The sequence below is a fragment of the Mauremys reevesii genome, linkage group 2 (genome assembly GCF_016161935.1).
Source record: "Mauremys reevesii isolate NIE-2019 linkage group 2, ASM1616193v1, whole genome shotgun sequence".
NCBI lineage: Eukaryota > Metazoa > Chordata > Testudines > Geoemydidae > Mauremys > Mauremys reevesii.
Genome location: NC_052624.1, coordinates 48,380,690 through 48,391,356, shown reverse-complemented (window position 1 = coordinate 48,391,356; position 10,667 = coordinate 48,380,690). Strand labels below are relative to the sequence as shown.

General features: G+C 41.8%; 1 long non-coding RNA gene across 1 annotated transcript; it reads left to right on the top strand.

Moving 5' to 3' along the window:
• The first annotated feature begins 4,825 nt into the window (after window positions 1–4,825).
• Window positions 4,826–5,533, top strand: LOC120398477. Its single transcript, XR_005594465.1, has 2 exons — window positions 4,826–4,885; window positions 5,244–5,533. It is a non-coding gene; the product is annotated as an uncharacterized LOC120398477 (long non-coding RNA).
• Window positions 5,534–10,667: the final 5,134 nt, after the last annotated feature.

Below are 10,667 nucleotides of genomic sequence, written 5' to 3'. Positions count from 1 at the left end.
TGAGAACTGGTTAAAAGACAGGGAACAAAGGGTAGGAATTAATGGTAAATTCTCAGAATGGAAAGGGGTAACTAGTGGTGTTCCCTAAGGGTCAGTCCTAGGACCAATCCTATTTAATTTATTAATAAATGATCTGGAGAAAGGGGTAAACAGAGAGGTGGCAAAGTTTGCAGATGATACTAAACTGCTCAAGATAGTTAAGACCAAAGCAGACTGTGAAGAACTTCAAAAAGATTTCACAAAACTAAGTGATTGGGCAACAAAATGGCAAATGAAATTTAATGTGGATAAATGTAAAGTAATGCACATTGGAAAAAATAACCCCAACTATACATACAATATGATGGGGGCTAATTTAGCTACAACAAGTCAGGAAAAAGATATTGGCATCATCATGGATAGTTCTCTGAAGATGTCCACGCAGTGTGCAGAGGCGGTTAAAAAAGCAAACAGGATGTTAGGAATCATTAAAAAGGGGATAGAGAATAAGACTGAGAATATATTATTGCCCTTATATAAATCCATGGTACACCCACATCACGAATACTGCGTACAGATGTGGTCTCCTCACCTCAAAAAAGATACACTGGCACTAGAAAAGGTTCAGAAAAAGGCAACTAAAATGATTAGGGGTTTGGAGAGGGTCCCATATGAGGAAAGATTAAAGAGGCTAGGACTCTTCAGCCTGGAAAAGAGGAGACTAAGGGGAGATATGATAGAGGTATATAAAATCATGAGTGATGTGGAGAATGTGAATAAGGAAAAGTTATTTACTTATTCCCATAATACAAGAACTAGGGGTCACCAAATGAAATTAATAGGCAGCAGGTTTAAAACAAATAAAAGGAAGTTCTTCACGCAGCGCACAGTCAACTTGTGGAACTCCTTACCTGAGGAGGTTGTGAAGGCTAGGACTATAACAGCATTTAAAAGAGAACTGGATAAATTCATGGTGATTAAGTCCATAAATGGCTATTAGCCAGGATGGGTAAGAAATGGTGTCCCTAGCCTCTGTTTGTCAGAGGGTGGAGATGGATGGCAGGAGAGAGATAACTTGATCATTGCCTGTTAGGTTCACTCCCTCTGGGGCACCTGCCATTGGCCACTATCGGTAGACAGATACTGGTCTAGATGGACCTTTGGTCTGACCTGGTACGGCCGTTCTTATGTTCCTCTGCCTTTGAAAATCTCCCGCTATGTCTTACTATGTGTTTGTACAGTTCTTAGTACAAAGTCTCAGCTGTGATCTCTAGGCACCACTGTAGAACAAATAATAAATAATGACCAGGAGTATAAAACTGAATTGTTGAAGATCAGGATGGGAAGATTCAAGAGTTAGAAACCCAATGGCTTCTGAAAGATGTGAAACCAGAGAGATGATAAGTTAAAGACCCGTTTCCCTTTCTGTAGCCTATTCTGTACAGTATGTTCACTGGAGGCATGGAAATGACGACACTTGGAAAACATTGATGAAAACTTACAGTTTAAGGTGGTTGAAAAATGGTGAAAAGTTGTTGTGCAAAATATTTAAAACTTTTTATGGGGAAAATTTCAGAGGAAATTTAGAATTTTCATAACATTTCAATCTGCTTTATTTGGAGTCCATTGAAATTTTGAAACAAACTGGAGAAAAAAAATAGGACATTTGCAAAAGTGGACCCTGTTGTTGAAAATAATCTTCCATTCTTATGAATGCAGGTATATCTATGTATATGTCATGCCTGTCTGTGAATGACTTATGTATTTGTTTGGCTTGTCAAGGATTGTGATTTACTGCTATTGACAGACATCTTCAGCATAAATTTAAAACAGTGTTTAGCTGTTTCTTGAGAAGTGAGCATTATAAAATTTACAAATAGTTAACCTACAATTAACCCTTCCTCGCTCCTCAGCATTTCCTTTATTCTTGGCTATATATGCTCTTCCCAAAAACAGTGGCCTTTAGATGGGTTTTGGCTATACATCTATTCAGGAACTGTTCCCTCATCTTCCAGCTAATCCAGCATGAATACCAGAGGCTGCACTGAGAATTTCCCTCAGGCGTCAGAAAAAACAGTCATGCATGTGACTTATAGTAAAGAGAATTGCAAAAGTACTCTGCCGCTCAACAAAGCCATAGTCACTGCTAGAAGCCAGGCGTGAGGCCTAGTCATGTGATGTTCTTTTCTTGGCTGATGATTCAGTAACGAGATCTGACTAACAAAGGACCAGATTCTGACACTCTTATACTGAATATTGCCTTACTCTAAGAGGGGTCCCATTGTCTTCTACGGACTTCTGATAGGGTAAGTATAACTCAAGGATAGCACCATCTAGTTCAGGATCAAATATTCTAATCAAGAATGAAAAGACACAAAACATTTCTGCAGAACGTTCCTATATCAACATTACATAATATCTACTGATTATAATCCACTATACTATATATATTTTTAAATCCAGTGTCACAATTTTTGCCTTGAAATTTTTATTCAAATGGTTTTGTTTGTATTTAATTTTTGTTTTGTTTTTCTCAAAGAATGTGTTTCCTTTGTATTTTTATTTACAGTCATGCTTACACTCGGGCTGTCAGAAATACTGAACTAGGAAAAATACAGTTAAATTTGTTTTATTTTAAATGGAGTATCATTTTTGTCTGGAATAAAGGGGATATTTACGAACTCTGTCCTTCACTTCTCCTAGCATGTGTGTGTCATGAGAACAGACAGACAGCCAAGAAATTAGAAAAATCCTGTACAAATCTGCGCTCATGTTCCTGTTGGGTTGCTTTTTATCTTCTAAGGTTAGATGTATGATATATGTCTGAAAGCTATTTTGCTTTACAAACTTTGTTTCCATCTTGCCAAAGTAAATACTCTAATCAGGTCTGGTTTTCTTTCACTCCATAAAGACCAGTGTCATCCTCATTGCAGGCAACACAGCTTCTGTTCTGTGTCTGTCAAAAAGAGTTCTGTTTAGCTGCCCACTGAAAACATTTTATGCAGTCTTCTGCTTTTCAGAAGACTTTATATAGTAGATGCTTTAAATTCCGGCCAAAATATTCCAGTTTCCCTTGGCTATTCTTTTCAATTTATTCATTTATTCAAAGCAAACTGAGTCTCACAGTGCAAGAATCACAACTGACGTCACTCACTCTTCTGCTTTTGCTGTGGTTTTGATTTACATATTAAATAGTTTAATTTACAATATTACATATTTCATCTATTATGAGTCCCAAAGCTAAAAGAAAACTATTTAATGACACACCAATAACAAGGTAATTGGATTTATACAAATAATTTACAAAACCTAATCTGGCCATGTTGTAAGCCTTTGAAAAATCACAATTTGAACATGCTCAGTAGAGACTTCTTAGAATCTGGCAGCTAAATTCTTCAAATATCTTGTGTGCATTGACCATGCTCCAGGCAGTAATGCAGAGGCTGATCAGGATTTTCCCTGCTGCTGTGGGATGCTGTGGCACTAGGCACCAGAACTGAAAACTGGAAGACTGTCTCCCTGGGGCTCTAAAGACTCCCTCTACTGGCACCAGGCAGTGAAGAGAAAAGGAAGAGGAAACAGCCTGATTAAACTACAGAAGGGACAAAAGCCAGACCCCATGGGGAAGAGGGTGATTGCGAGACTAGATTGGAATGAGGAGCTGGTGGGAGGGGAAGAGACTGGGAGATTGGGGATGGGAAACTGGGACTGGCTGAGCAAGGAGACAGGGACTAAGAACCAGAGGAGGAAATAGAGGCAGGGAGGGACTGGCAGCTTGTGGGTGGGTGCGGGTGGGGTGAGATTGCATGAGGAACTGGGAAGATGGGACTGAGACTGTTTAAGAAAAGAAAATGTGGCTGGAAGCCATTGGGATGATGAAATAGAGGCTAGTGAGGGGCTGGGCAAGGATGTGGAGCCCAGAAGCGGTAGAGACTGGAACGGGGTAGGGTAAGAGCCTGGGAGTAGAACAGGAAGCCAGGATGGGGAGAAAGGACAGGGACAGGTTAGAGAGGATGGGGAAGAAGATGTCACCTCCAGAACCTGGATATCAGGCCAGGACACAAAAACATTAGTGGGTGCTCAGCACCCACTGGCAGCCAGCTCCCCCATTGCCCCCCCCAGTGCCTCCCATTTGCTAGCAGTCCCACCGATCAACTCCCCCTCCCCGTGCCTCCCACCACCGCAATCAGCTGTTCCACGGCGTGCAGGAGATGCTGGGGAGGGAGAGGGAGGAGCGGGGATGGGGCGCACTTGAGGGAGGGGGAAGAACTGAGTGGGAAGGGGCGGGTCAGGGTGGGGGCTTGGGGGAAGGGGTGGGTTGGAGTGGGGTCTGCGGCAAAGCAGGGGGTTGGGGCCCGGAGGAAGCCAGCACCTGTGGTCAGGTGACCAGCCATGGCAGAAACAGTCTGTCAAAACTATCAGGCAGCTGGGAGTACCCCAACAAGGTAGCAACATTGAGCAGACTGGAGTGTCTGCTTTCATTAGGAATCTATATGCCTACTTTAGGGTCATCTGGTTAGACCTTGCTTGTGGATTGGCTGGACCCCGGGACTCAGAAGTAATTACCTCAGATGGCTCATCAGGCTCAGAACACTGGAATGGGATGGAACCCAAGTCTCATCATTCCTCTCATGTCAGCAAATATATGTGAAATTCATTGGCAAAGTGTGTGTCTCATCGCCTCTAGTGGATGGTCCACACTAAGGTTGACAACCTACTACTGCTTCCAATTACTTCATTAGCTCAAATGGCAAATCTCTTTGCAGTGGATCTAAACATTCTAAAATCACTGATGACACATATGGGTGTCACTATGATGTAAGTGTGATGCTATATAAAAAGGAAGGTGACCATTTATATTACTGTTGCTACCACTGTTACAAAGTTGCAGTAAATCTTGTACAAAGTATGTCCTGTAAGGTATCAATGGAAAAGTTATAGTCTGTTAAGCATAATTATCCTGTTTAAATACATGTATCATCGTGGTATCTGAAGTTATGAATATGGGCTATAAGTTTGTATCTCAAATATGTTTTTTCTTTTTTTCTTCTTCATAACACCTACAAGGCAAATTTACCATCCAGACTAGCCATCCCTGTGTTGGTCCATCCATGTGATAATGGGCCATTGTAGAGACTCAGCTCACTCAGTGAGCCCCTCCTGAAGACGTTTCAGAGAGCACTGAGGCAATGGCTGCCCCAAGATGTAAGGGGCGAATGTATCACATGTAAGGACATGTAATCTAAACCTCCATCTTTTGCCAGGAACTTCCCATGCACTTGGGCTGAAAGTATAAAAGGAAACTGTGACATCACTTCTTTGTCTTCATTCCTGCTCCTCACCTCTGGATTGTGATTTTCTAACAGAAGGAAGCTCTGAACAAAGGACTGAGGACCCCCAATCCAAAGAGCCTTTTTGAAAGCTGGCAGACTTACCATCACAGCTATGAACCTGATTTACAGACTCTAAAATCACTTGTAATGTATATGGTTCCTTTAGCCATTTTAAAACTCTTATTTTTTATTAATAAACCTTTAGTTATTATTCTGCTAAAGGAATTGGCTACAGTGTGGTATTTGGTAAGATCTAAAGTATATATATTGATGTGGGGGAGTGGCTGATCCTTTGGATTGGAAGAACCTTATGTATGATGAATCTGGTTTTCAGTAACCTCTCATCATAAAATCCAGTTGTCTGCATGGTAAGCCAGGGGCTGGAATGCCTAAAGCAACTGTGTTTTGGCTTCTTGTTAACCAGTGTAGAGATACAGGAGCTCACTTTTGTTACTGGTTTGGTGAACTCTAATGTTAGAATAACCACCAGTTTTGGGGTGTGACTGCCCTGTTTTTATCAGTCTGTCCTGAATTTCACATTCTCAGCTATGACCCACACCAGGCCTGGTCCCAGTAACATAATAGAAATTCTGTTGTTTTTTTTTCAGTTTATTTGTTTACAAAACTACATTTAAAAACATTATTAAGGCTGCTCAGAAGTTAACAAATGCCAAAAAAAATACGGTTCACAGGGTGGTGTGATGGTGAATGAATTAATGTTTGTAAAGCACTGAGTATATGTCTACACTGCAATAAAAGACTCTTATCGTGGCCATGGCTGGCCCAGGTCAACTGACTTGGGCTCATGGGGCTTGGGCTGCAGGACTAAAATTCACAGCCTAGATGTTTGGGCTCAGGCTGGATGGAGCCCGGGCTCTGAGACCCACCCCGTCGTGGTCTCTCAGAGCCCAGGCTCCAGCCCGAGCCCAGATGTCTACACAACAATTTTACTGTGCAGTTTTCAGCCCTTCAGCCCAAGCCCCATTAGCCCAAGTCAGCTGACCCGGGCTCTGAGACCCAGGGCTGCGGGGGTTTTATATCAGTGTAGACATACCCTCAGATACTATAGTGATGAAAACCATAGAAAAGACCATGAGGAAATTAATTCCATATTTGGAGCAGAGTTTGAGTGGTGTGCAGTAAATAAGGCCTGGGGTCACAAGATTAATGCAGATAAAAGAAAATATTTAATAGCTGCTCATTAATTGAACATTGTCCATCATGTACGCTGAAGGAGGCAGGTGTCCTGTGTGAAAAATAGCCTGTGATCTTGTAATTATAGATTGTATCATAATCCACGCACACAAGGAGGGCAAACTAAGGTTACCTACACAATTTTAAGTCTGACATTTCCTAACTTTTGAGTGCTTGACTTTGCAACCTTAATAACATTCTATTAGAGAAGTAGTTCAAGAAACCCAGAGAGGGAAGTCATGCACAGATGTCCAACTAGCCTTTCAATATTTTTATATCAATTTAGCAGTCTTAAAAGAGACACTATCCTGCCCCAAGCTGCCTATGGTACATTGGGGTCCATCCCATATGGACACTGACTAAATGAAACAATTTGGTCATTAGTGATTTATTTCATTTGGACTAGGGTGACTAGATGTTCCAATTTTATAGGGACGGTCCCAATATTCAGGGCTTTTTCTTATATAGGCGTCTATTACCCCACCTCCGTCCCAATTTTTCACACTTGCTATCTGGTCACCCTAATCTGGACCCTAATCTGTGACCTAAATGTATGGTGAGATGGCAGTGGCAGCCAATACTAAATAAATTGTCTGATTTGACCACAGGATCTCCAAAAAGTTACCATTAATTGAGAGTTTTAAAATAGTTCTCCTTTGTGACACAGCAAATTAAAGAGGTTTCTTTCTTTTTCCAGAGTTTTCCCCAACTTCTTCCTAGTGATTTGATCCTCCCAAGATCTATATTTCACAGCATAATAAACTGTTTCCATTGTTTGCATCTATGTGTCTTAGTGCTTAGTGTAAGCTGCAGATTTTTGCTATGGTATTGCAATTTCTATTATTGGGAGCTTATTTTATTTTTAATTGATTTTTATTCATTAAATTAACTGATAAAAATGTCCTAGTTTATTTATACACACACACACACACACACACACACACAAATAACTTCAAACTCCACTAGGCCACCATCAAGGAAAGGCCTATGTAAATAGAGAACTCTGTATGCAGTATGCCCTGACATTCAATAAACCTAGATTCTATTGGACTAATGGAGATTGTGAGTAGAACTGGTCAAAACTCAGAATTTCCATTTCTGTGGGAAAGTCTGACATTTCTTTTTTGTTTTGCACTGGAATGAAAACTAGAAATTTTGAAATTTCCCACAGACAGGAAATTCCAAAACAAAAATCTTTTTTGCAAAAATTGCAACACGTCCATTTGATTTTTTCTAAACAAAATGGAGCAGCTGGCTGCCCCCAACTCCAGGAGACTCCCAAGGTGTCCAGAGCTGGGAGCCTAGGCCCTGAGAGCCCTTGCTGGAGCTCAGGCTCCCAGGACTTTCAGATTCCCAGCTCTATGGCAGGGAGCCTGGAAGCCCTGGGTCCCCAGCCCCAGGGCAATCCACATGGCAGGGCGGTTCCAGAACCACAGACCTTAGCAGACTGCTCAGGAGCCCAGGCTTCCAAGTGAGCTGGCAAGAAACCAGCCAGGAAACCTGTTTTTGTTTGACAGAACCAAATTATTTCTGTTTCATCAGAAAATTCCTGACCAGCTCTAATAGTGAGTTCCCAATTCAAGGGCCTATCATGGAGAATATCGTTTCTCACATTCAAAAGTCATTTCAATCCAGGGGTTACCTGAGTCACCGCAAGTGATCTTGACTGTTGAGATGAAACATGAAGAGAAAGGAAAGCTTAAATCATAATGGACTTTATGCATCAATAGGTTCATCTTGCACTACACTTGGAAATACACTTGAAAGCCAATATGAACTATGGAGCACAGATATAACATGCTCCAAGTGAGAGAGACTGCGAAGTGACTGGTGTATTCTGTTCATGCTAGGTTCCTTACTACTTCTTGCTCTAGCATTCTAATGCAGAGTAAAAGTATATTTAAATTTATTCTGATTATAAACAATTAATCACTATATTTAAACATGGCTAAAGATATACAGCCAGATCCTTAGCTGGTGTAAATCAGTGTAGCTCTATTGCTTTAAACAGGGCCATTGCTGACTTACATTAGCTGAGGATCTGGCCCACAGTATGGCCTGGAAATTGATTAGGCTTCTCCTCTCCCGTACACCTGTATCGGGAGTAATTCCACTCAAGTCAATGGAGTTACACTGGTGTAAGCAAGTGGAGAATCAGGCCCAGTTTTCTTTGTGCTTCCCTTGTCCCATCCCTTAGTGAGATGATCGTTTCCTAGTAAAAGAGTTTAAGATGGCTCGGAGGTGGTGCTAAAAGGGTTACCAAATGCATCTGAGTGTGCATGTCAGATGTTTGTTCACAATTTAACAGAAGATAGATGTGGCTTAATTATGCAAGGGAAGCTAGTTGCACTGAACTCTTTTTGTGAAAATTGCATGATAATGGGCTAATATTAAAGGGTGTTTCTGAGTACTACACAACAAGTAGCTGACAGTAATGATTAACAGATTCCCAATATTATCTACATTTGACCATGAAGCTGAGTTTAAAGTAAATGTTTTATGTTAATGATTTATGCAGAAGGTTTTCAGAATCAGTGTCAGTGAAGTGTCTTCCATTTCAGTGATAGCAGATCTGGGTGGGGAAAATGGAAAGCTCAAATATTGAAATATTTACCTGTGCGAGTATTCAAAATTCCCCTAAGCAGATTAACTACGCACTAGTACATTAAGTATGGAGAATCACCTTGTTTCTACAGTACTCTCTCAAGTAATGTCTTTACCTCCATTGATAATATTCCAACATTCACTAATAAAGAACTCCAAAAATCTGATTATTAGTTCAATGTATAAAATACGTCTGTCCAAAGTGCTCTGTGCTTGCCCAATTCCACCTTTAAAAACACAAAGACTTCATGTTGATCCAATGTAAATATTAGACACTTTCACAGAAACTGATCACCTCCCTCTTTCCAGCCACTCATCCCACACCCTCAGCCCTTGTCTGAGAAAGCCTGGGGAAACAGGTAGGCTTTGCACTATGTGCCGAAGAGCAACAAACTCAGGTTCTCCAGACCAAAGGGTGAGTATATTCTAAAGCTGAAGGCCCTCCTCTGAGAATGCCCAACAGCCAGCTCCTGTACAAACACATCTATGAACTGTCAGCTTGGGCATCCCAGCGACCATGATAAAGCATGAGGAGCGAGAACGTCTTTATGTATAACCTAACAATGAAGGGTTTTAGAGATCAAGATCAACATCTTGATAGACACCTAGAAACTCACTGGGAGTCCGCTCAAACTTGGTAGCATAGGCGAAATGGGCCACTGCTACATGAAAGGAGCCACCATTAAGCGGGCAGCTGCCTTCTGCTGAAGGTTCTGATTGGTCTTCAGGTGCAGCCCCATCTAGAGCTCAATGACTAGTCCAACACAGAGGAGATAATAGCATGGAAAAGTGTGATGAGACCCACACACAAAAGAAAATACCAACCGCAGCTTGAAAAAAACCAACACTGTTGTCATCTAGGCCTCCAGAAGCAATTGAGGATTTAAAAAAGACTCTCTTCAGACCTGAGTAATAAAAGTTGAATATCTTTCAGTCAATGTACCCTATATACTCTTATCCAGGTTGGGTTTTCAGCCAGCTAGCTCTTACCCAGGCCCTAGTTTCAACCAGTGACTTGAAAAGCTGATCAATTGTGATATTCAAGTCTGCTGAAATAGTGATTGACAGCAGAGCATCATCTGCATACTGACGACACTGCTGTCCAGACCACCTCACCAGCTTCCCAAACAGGCTCACAGACACACTTAGAGGGGGGTTGACACAACTAACCTCTGCAGTGAGCATGGGAGGTGAACACTGAACAATACACAGGGATGCTGAAGATTGCATGCACCTCCGTGCACCAGACTTATTTTGCTGTTGCTTCTTGTGCTCCCTGCCTGCACTTTCATGAGGGTATCACAATATGGTCCTATATTTTTACTATTTCTTAGTCCCCTGTTAGTACAGCAAAACTAATACAGCAGAAAATGGGCTTGATTCTTTTCTGGTTCATATATCACCCACTGTAGTGAGTCGGTGTGGCTCCCCTCCTGCCCAGCAGAGGGAGCGCCCCTGCAGATACCCAAGTGGGCGGAGCCACCGCCGCCTGTTCCCGCCCCCGGAAGTCAAGGGGCGGGACAGGAAGTATAAAAGCCAGCCGCCAGAGCTCAGTCA